Here is a 7,082-nt window from a genome sequence, read left to right as displayed (position 1 = left end):
AATGACATGAGACAAAGTATATGTGAACTGCTGTATGGAAAGTGAATTTGCTCTGTAAATCTTCACCCAAATCACAATAAATAAATAAATAAATGTCTTCACCTTTGCCATATAATATAATCTGATCACCAGAGGGACACCTGTCATATTCATAGGTACCATCCACACTCAAGGGAAGGAGATTTTACAAGGCATGTACACCAGGGGGCAGTAATCATGGGGTTGATAATATAATTCTTTCTACCACAACATCTAAGAGCAGATGTCAATTAAGCAGTCAATTAAGAATCTGGAGTTCAAGGCAGAGGTCTAAATTGAACATATACCTTGGGTGTCATCAACACATAGATGGTATTTAAAGCTATGAGATTGGATGGGGCCCCCAAAGGAGTGACTTAATAGAAAAGAGGTCTGAGGCCAGAGCTCTGCCTGGAGAACTCCCATGTTCAGAGGTTGGGGAGACCAGGAGAATACAGCAACAGAGACTGAGAAGGAGCAAACAATTAGGAAGGAGGAAAACCAAGATGGTGTGATGTTCTGGAAACCAAGTGAAGAAGGTATTTCAAAGAGGAGGTAGTTATCAACTATGTTGCTTATGCTTCTGATGGTCATGGAAGAAGATGACTTGGTGTTGCCTATTGAACTTAGCAATAGGAAGTAGCTTTGATAAAAAGCAGTTTATGTGGACTGTTTGAGGTGATGGCTTGATGCAAATTGGTTCAAGAGAGAATTAGACACAGACTTCTTATGTTTGTTGTGTATACGGTGTCAAGAATTTATAGTTGTATTTAGTGATAGGCATAATACAAAGTATATGTACTTTATCTTCTTAGAAGCAGAGGTCCTGGACTTCTTTTTTAAATAGATTAATTCAAACAATATAGACCAAAGGTAAAAACACCTTTCCAATCATTGATATTATTCATTACCAAGAAAACGGGTCACCCTCAGAGCATGAGGATCTGTCTGCCATGCTTTAATTAAGGGCTTTACTATCCCTTAATCAATTGGGAGGGAGCTCTGGTAGCGTAGTGCCTTAAGGCACTTGACTGCTAACCAGAAGGCTGGCGGTTCAAACCCACCAGCCACTCCTCGGAAGGAAGATGGGGCAATCTACTTCCATAGTGATACTGCCTCGGAAACCCAAGGAGGGGTCGCTATGAGTTGGGTCCGACTCGACGGCACATAACAACATAACTGCAATCAACTGGGAAACCCCAAATACACACACTAAAAAAGAGTATTTTGAGCTGTGTGGGCTCATTCTTATTCAGCACTATTTTTCAAATTGAGTTCCAAAGAGTACCTTCCTCAGAATCACCTTGAGATGCTTATTAAAAATGCAGAGTACTGTGTCCCAATACATACCTACTGAATGAGAGCCCAAGACTGGAGACCTGGAGCCTACATTTTAACAAGCATCCCCCACTCCCAAGAGATTTTGATGTACCCTAACATTTGAGAACCACTGATTTAAACCGTTGATAAAATTGCTGAAACCAACTGGGCCAAGGAAAAAGACTTATAAAGGACCAGAGACTGTCCTTTGGAAGCTATTGGTCATTAATGAGAGCCTCAGACTTGATTAACCAATTATTAATATCCCTAACTGTCCTTGCAGCCAGTCCTTATTGGCTGTTTTAATGTGAAAGTCCTCAGCTAGTGCTTTGCTAAATTTCACTTTCTTTCTATCGACTGCGCTTCCCTGACCTATCAGAAAAGAAAGATAATGAAACTAGTCTGACAAGTTTTGTTCCCAGTGAAATCACAAAATCACACTAGGGCCAGTGAACATAAACCATCCTTTTAAATAACCCATTTAAATTGTCTCCTGTAATCAACATCAACTTTACTGACTTGTCATTACAGTTTCTCTCTCATTTCCCTTTTGAAATTCATAATCACATTTGCCTGTCTTCCGGCTTCTAGCACCTCTCCTAGTTTCCAAATTGATAAAAATAAAAATATCCCCCAAAGTGGTTTAGAGATCTTATTTGCAAGTTCTCTCATGTAATTTGTCCAGACCAGAGACTTAAACCTAGTTAAAGCAATGTGATACTCTTTTGACAATCACTTTATCCATCCTGTGCTTTTACTCCTTTACCAATGTTTGGTCTAGACTCTTGCTATTCAAAGTGTAGTTCGAGAAGCAGCAGCATTAGTATCACCTGGGAGCTTGTTAGGAATACAGTTTGTTGGGCTCAGACCTCCTGATTTAGAACTTCCATTTTAACAAAATCCCTAGCTGATGCATAGGCATGTTAAAGTTTGAGAAGCACTGACTTAGACTCTTTCAGTAGAAAATTTCTCTTTGACAAAAATATAGGCCCAAAATGGGAATGGAGGAGTTCTGCTCTATGTTCATCATCTATCAGTATCTCATTATCAGTTGCATCTTTTTCTTGATTATTTTGCTCCTAACATAACTTTTTTTAAAATACATTTTATTGAAATATAATTTATGTACCGAAAGGAAGGTTGGGCAATCTATTTCCGTAGTGATACTGCCTCGGAAACCCAAGGAGGAGTCGATATGAGTCAGGTCTGATTCGACGGCACATAGCAACAACAACCAATTTATGTACAGTGAAATACACAAAACTAAAGTGACATGGGTCAATGCATTATTGTTTTGCAGTGTTCCCTCCCCTCCCCTTCACCCCTGGTAACCAACAAAGAAAGTTTCCTTCAATATATAAACCTTTCCTTGACTTTTTACAATAATGAACTAATACTGTATTTGTCCTTCTGTGATTGACTTATTTCACTCAGCATAATGTCCTCCAAGTTCATCCATGCTCCTTACATAACTTTTAAAAAGCTCTTTACATTGCTCGTATCATTCCTTGAAGACCTCCGGTCTACATCTGGTGTCTAGCTTCTTGGACTTTCTTTACGCCAACCTTCTGCACTTATCATGGACTTTTGGGGCTCCTTTCTAAGTTTAATTTGATAAGAACTGAAGGTAAGGGACCTTTCTTGACAGGGATATCTGTTGGTGTCCGAGCAACAGACTGCTCAGAAGGAGCTGCCATCTCTCTCACTCACTCTCTACAGAGACCCTCAAACAACCCTATATTAATGACAGAGGGCCTACAACTGGCCCTTGGAGGATATTGTTATTTATTCCAGAAAATAAGCTATTTTACCTTTAGTAAGACCACACATCGCTTTAAAGTGCCCCACCTTGAAAAACTGTACTGATTAAGGATAGGGTTGCACAGCTGATTAATGTAATTGCTGTCAATAACTTGTACACGTGTAAAAGTTCAATTGGCAAAAGTTATGTGACATATATTTACGACAAGGACAGAAATTTCAAAAATAGCTGCTGGGGCTGATTATGTACTACCACACACCTCATGGGATTTGGTTCCTTGGCTTGGAGGTTTAGGACCATAGTTTCATGTGACATCCTAGATAACTAGCCTAATAAAGTGTTTGGTGCTTCTGCTCTACCTAGTTCATTGTGTAGTGCTTGGGGTCTTAAAAGCTTAGTAGCAGCTATCCAAAACACAACAATTGGTGTCTATTCACCTGGAGCAACAGAGAAAGGAGAGAGGACCACCTCAGAAAGGAGGGTGAGAACGGTTGCACAACTCGAAGAATGCAATCAATGTCACTGATTTGTACATGGAGAAATTGTCAAATTGTTGTACGTTTTGCTGTGTATATTCTCAACAACAACAAAAATAGAAGAAATTATTCAAGAAAATAAGAAATTAAAATATAATGCACCAGCCCACAACATTTATTTCTTTGTGTTTCCTTACGAAATGCGTACATTTTTCTTGGCTGCTTTAAACTTGTCCTTTTTACCACTGATTTGCAGAAAATGTATTATAAGATGCTTTACTGTAGTGTTTCTTTGCGTTTATTCTGCTTGCCATTTGTTGATATCTCTGTATCTGTGGGCTGATCAATTTTTTCAACAAACTTGGAAATTTAGGGGTCATATTTTTTCTGCCATTTTCTCTCTCTCTTCTCTTTTTGGGACTCCACATAAATGTATGTTAGATTGCTTGTTATGTTCCCACAGGTCACTGATGCTTTCTTCTTTTAAAAACATTTTTTTTAACCATTTCACTGAGCTATTACGTACATGCCACACAATTTAGCCATTTAAAGTGTACAAACCAATGGTTTTTAGTATTCACAGAGCTGTGCAACTATCACTAAATCAATTCTAGAACATTTTCATCACATCAAAAAGATACCTGTACCTTTTGCTATCACCACTCAACCTTCTCGTTTCCTCTAGGCCCTGGCAACCACTAGTCTATTTTCTGTCTCTGTGGATTTACATATTCTACACATTTCATTGATGCATTTGAATTGTGGTGTTGGTAAAGAATATCGCCTGTACCGTGGACTGCTAGAAAAATGAACAAATGTGTCTTGGAAGAAGTACAGCCGGAATAATACTTTGAAGCAAGAATGGCCAGATTCCGTCTCTTGTACTTTGGTCATGTTCTCAGAAGGGACTAATCCCTGGAGGATACCGTGCTTGGTAAAGTAGAAGGTCAGCGAAAAAAGAGGAAGACCCTCAATGAAATGGATTGACGCAGTGGCTGCAACAATGGGCTGAAACATAACAATGAGTTTGAGGATGGTGCAGGATCGGGCAATGTTTCATTCTATATTGTACTTGGGGTTGCTGTGAGTCAGAACTGACTCAATGGCACCTAACAAGATGTCTCATATAAATGGAATCAAATATGTGGTCTTTTGTAACTAATTCAGTTAGCTTAAAGTTTTCAATTCATCTATGTTGTAGCATGAATCAGAACTTCATTATGTTTTATGGTTGAATAATATTCCATTTTGTGGACATATCACATTTTGTTTATCCATTCATCTGTTGACAAATACTTGGGTTGTCTCCACCTTTTGCTTATTATGAATAATGCCACAATGGACTTTGGTGTACAAATATCTGTTTGTGTTCTTGCTTTCAAGTGTTTTGAGTATATAACTAGGAGTAGAATTGCTGTGTCGTGGGGTATTTCTATGTTTAACTTTTTGAAAAGCTGCCAAACTGTTTTCCACAGCAGCTACATCATTTTACATTCCCACCAGCAATGCAAAAGGTTCTAATTTCTCCACATCCTTGCCAACATTTGCTTTTCTCCATTCTTCTGATAATAGCAATCCTAGTGGGTGTGAGGTGGTATCTCATTGGGATTTTTATTCTCATTTCCCTAATAATTAATGACGTTGAGCATCTTGTCATGTGCTTATTGGCCATTTGTAAATCTTCTTTGGGAAAATGTCTATTCAAGTCCTTTGCCCATTTTTAAATTGGGTTGTTTGTCTTTTTGTTGTTGACTTGTAGGAGTTCTTTGTGTATTCTGGATACTAAACTCTTATGAGATATATGATTGCAGTGCAGTGAATTACTTAATATGGCCCTTCTATCCATGACTCTCACTAGATGACTGGGTGGAACTATGCAAATGTGAGGTGCTTGTGGCCCACCAAGAGGGGATCCCCCTACCATCAAGAAAGAAGACCCAGGAGTGGAGCACATCCTTTGGACTCAAGATCCCTCTGCTGACCCTCCTCGATCCAGGAAACAGAGAGCTTTGATATTAGAAACAGCAAGAAGGAGCAGCAGAGAAATGGCAGCAGCAGAGGCAGCAGACCCAACAGAATCAAGAGACAAGCACAGTACAGAGCAGCAGGCTTTCTGGCCCATGAAGCGAGAAAGCTGATTACTTTTGGGTAGGAGGCTTGCTGGTGGAGTAAGGCACCTCTCTGGGCTCCTATTAGCAAAGCTAAAAGAGCTTTGTAACACTTGCCTGAGCAAGGCAGAGGACAAGGGGCTATAGAGCCAAGAAGCCAAGGCCAGAGAGAGGCCTGCCTGCGGCACAGCTGAGAAGAGGCTGTACTGATCAAAGAACTGTATCCCAAACAATTTCTGATCCTGAATTTTACCTGTTACTTCCCCAATCACCCCATAATTGTGAGTATTGTCTGTGAGTTCTGTGTGACTACTGCAATGAATTATCAAACCCAGCAGAGAAGTAGAGAGTGCCATGGGAGGGACAGTTGTGTCAAAATTGACAAAAAAGATTGTAGGATGGAGGCATGTCTGACCTCTGTCTCATAGGAATCACCCTTGGGCTGTTGATGTTTATCTTGATCCTATTCCTACCTTATAAAGTTGGAGGAGGTCAGATGCCTCTGCCATGCCAATTTTACAATAATTTTCATATTTTTTTCTTCCATTCTTTTGGTTGATTTCTCACTTTCTTAATACTCTTTGATGTGCAGAAGTTTTCACTTTTAGTGCAGTCCAATTTATCTATTTTTTTTTCTACACTATTGGTGTCCTTTCAAGAACCCATTGTCAAAAATAAGATCCTGAAGCTTTTCTTTTTGTTTTCGTCTAAGAGTTTTGTCATTTTAGTTCTTGAGTTTAGGTAATTGATCAATTTCGAGTTAACTTTTTTATATGGTGTGAGGTATGGATCCAATGTCATTCTTTTTCATGTGGAGATCTAATTTTCCCAGCACCATTTGTTAAAGAGATTATTACTACCCCTGTTGAAGAGTCTTGGCACCCTTGTTAAAAATCAATTGACCACTTAATATGATAATTTTAATATTATGTGTATTTTATTACAGTAAAAAAATCAACTATAGATATCTGGGTTTATTTCTGGACTTGCAATAATATTCTATCGATCTATCCTTATGCCAGTACTACACTGATTTTACTGTTATTTCTTAGCAAGTTTGGAAATCAGGAAGTGTGAGTTCTCCAACTTTGTTCTGCTTTTTCCAGATTGTTTTGACTGTTCTGAGTCCCTGAGTTTTCATATGAATTTTAGGATCAGCTTGTCAATTTCTTCAAAGAAACCAGCTGGAATTCTGTTCTACTTTTCCATTTCTGCAGAAAAGACTGTTGGTATTTTGGTAACGATAGCATTGAATTTGTAGATTACTTTAGGCAATATTGACATCTTAACAATATTAAGTCTTCCAATTCGTGAACATGGGATGTCTTTCCATTTATTTAGGTCTCCTTTCAAAATAAAGTTATCTTTTCTCATTTTCACTATATGAGTCTTTCATTT

This window comes from Orycteropus afer, unplaced genomic scaffold (assembly GCF_000298275.1).
Source record: "Orycteropus afer afer isolate SDZICR_OR568_19922 unplaced genomic scaffold, OryAfe1.0 scaffold00387, whole genome shotgun sequence".
In the NCBI taxonomy this organism is placed as follows: Eukaryota; Metazoa; Chordata; class Mammalia; order Tubulidentata; family Orycteropodidae; genus Orycteropus; species Orycteropus afer.
This window is presented reverse-complemented; position numbering follows the sequence as displayed.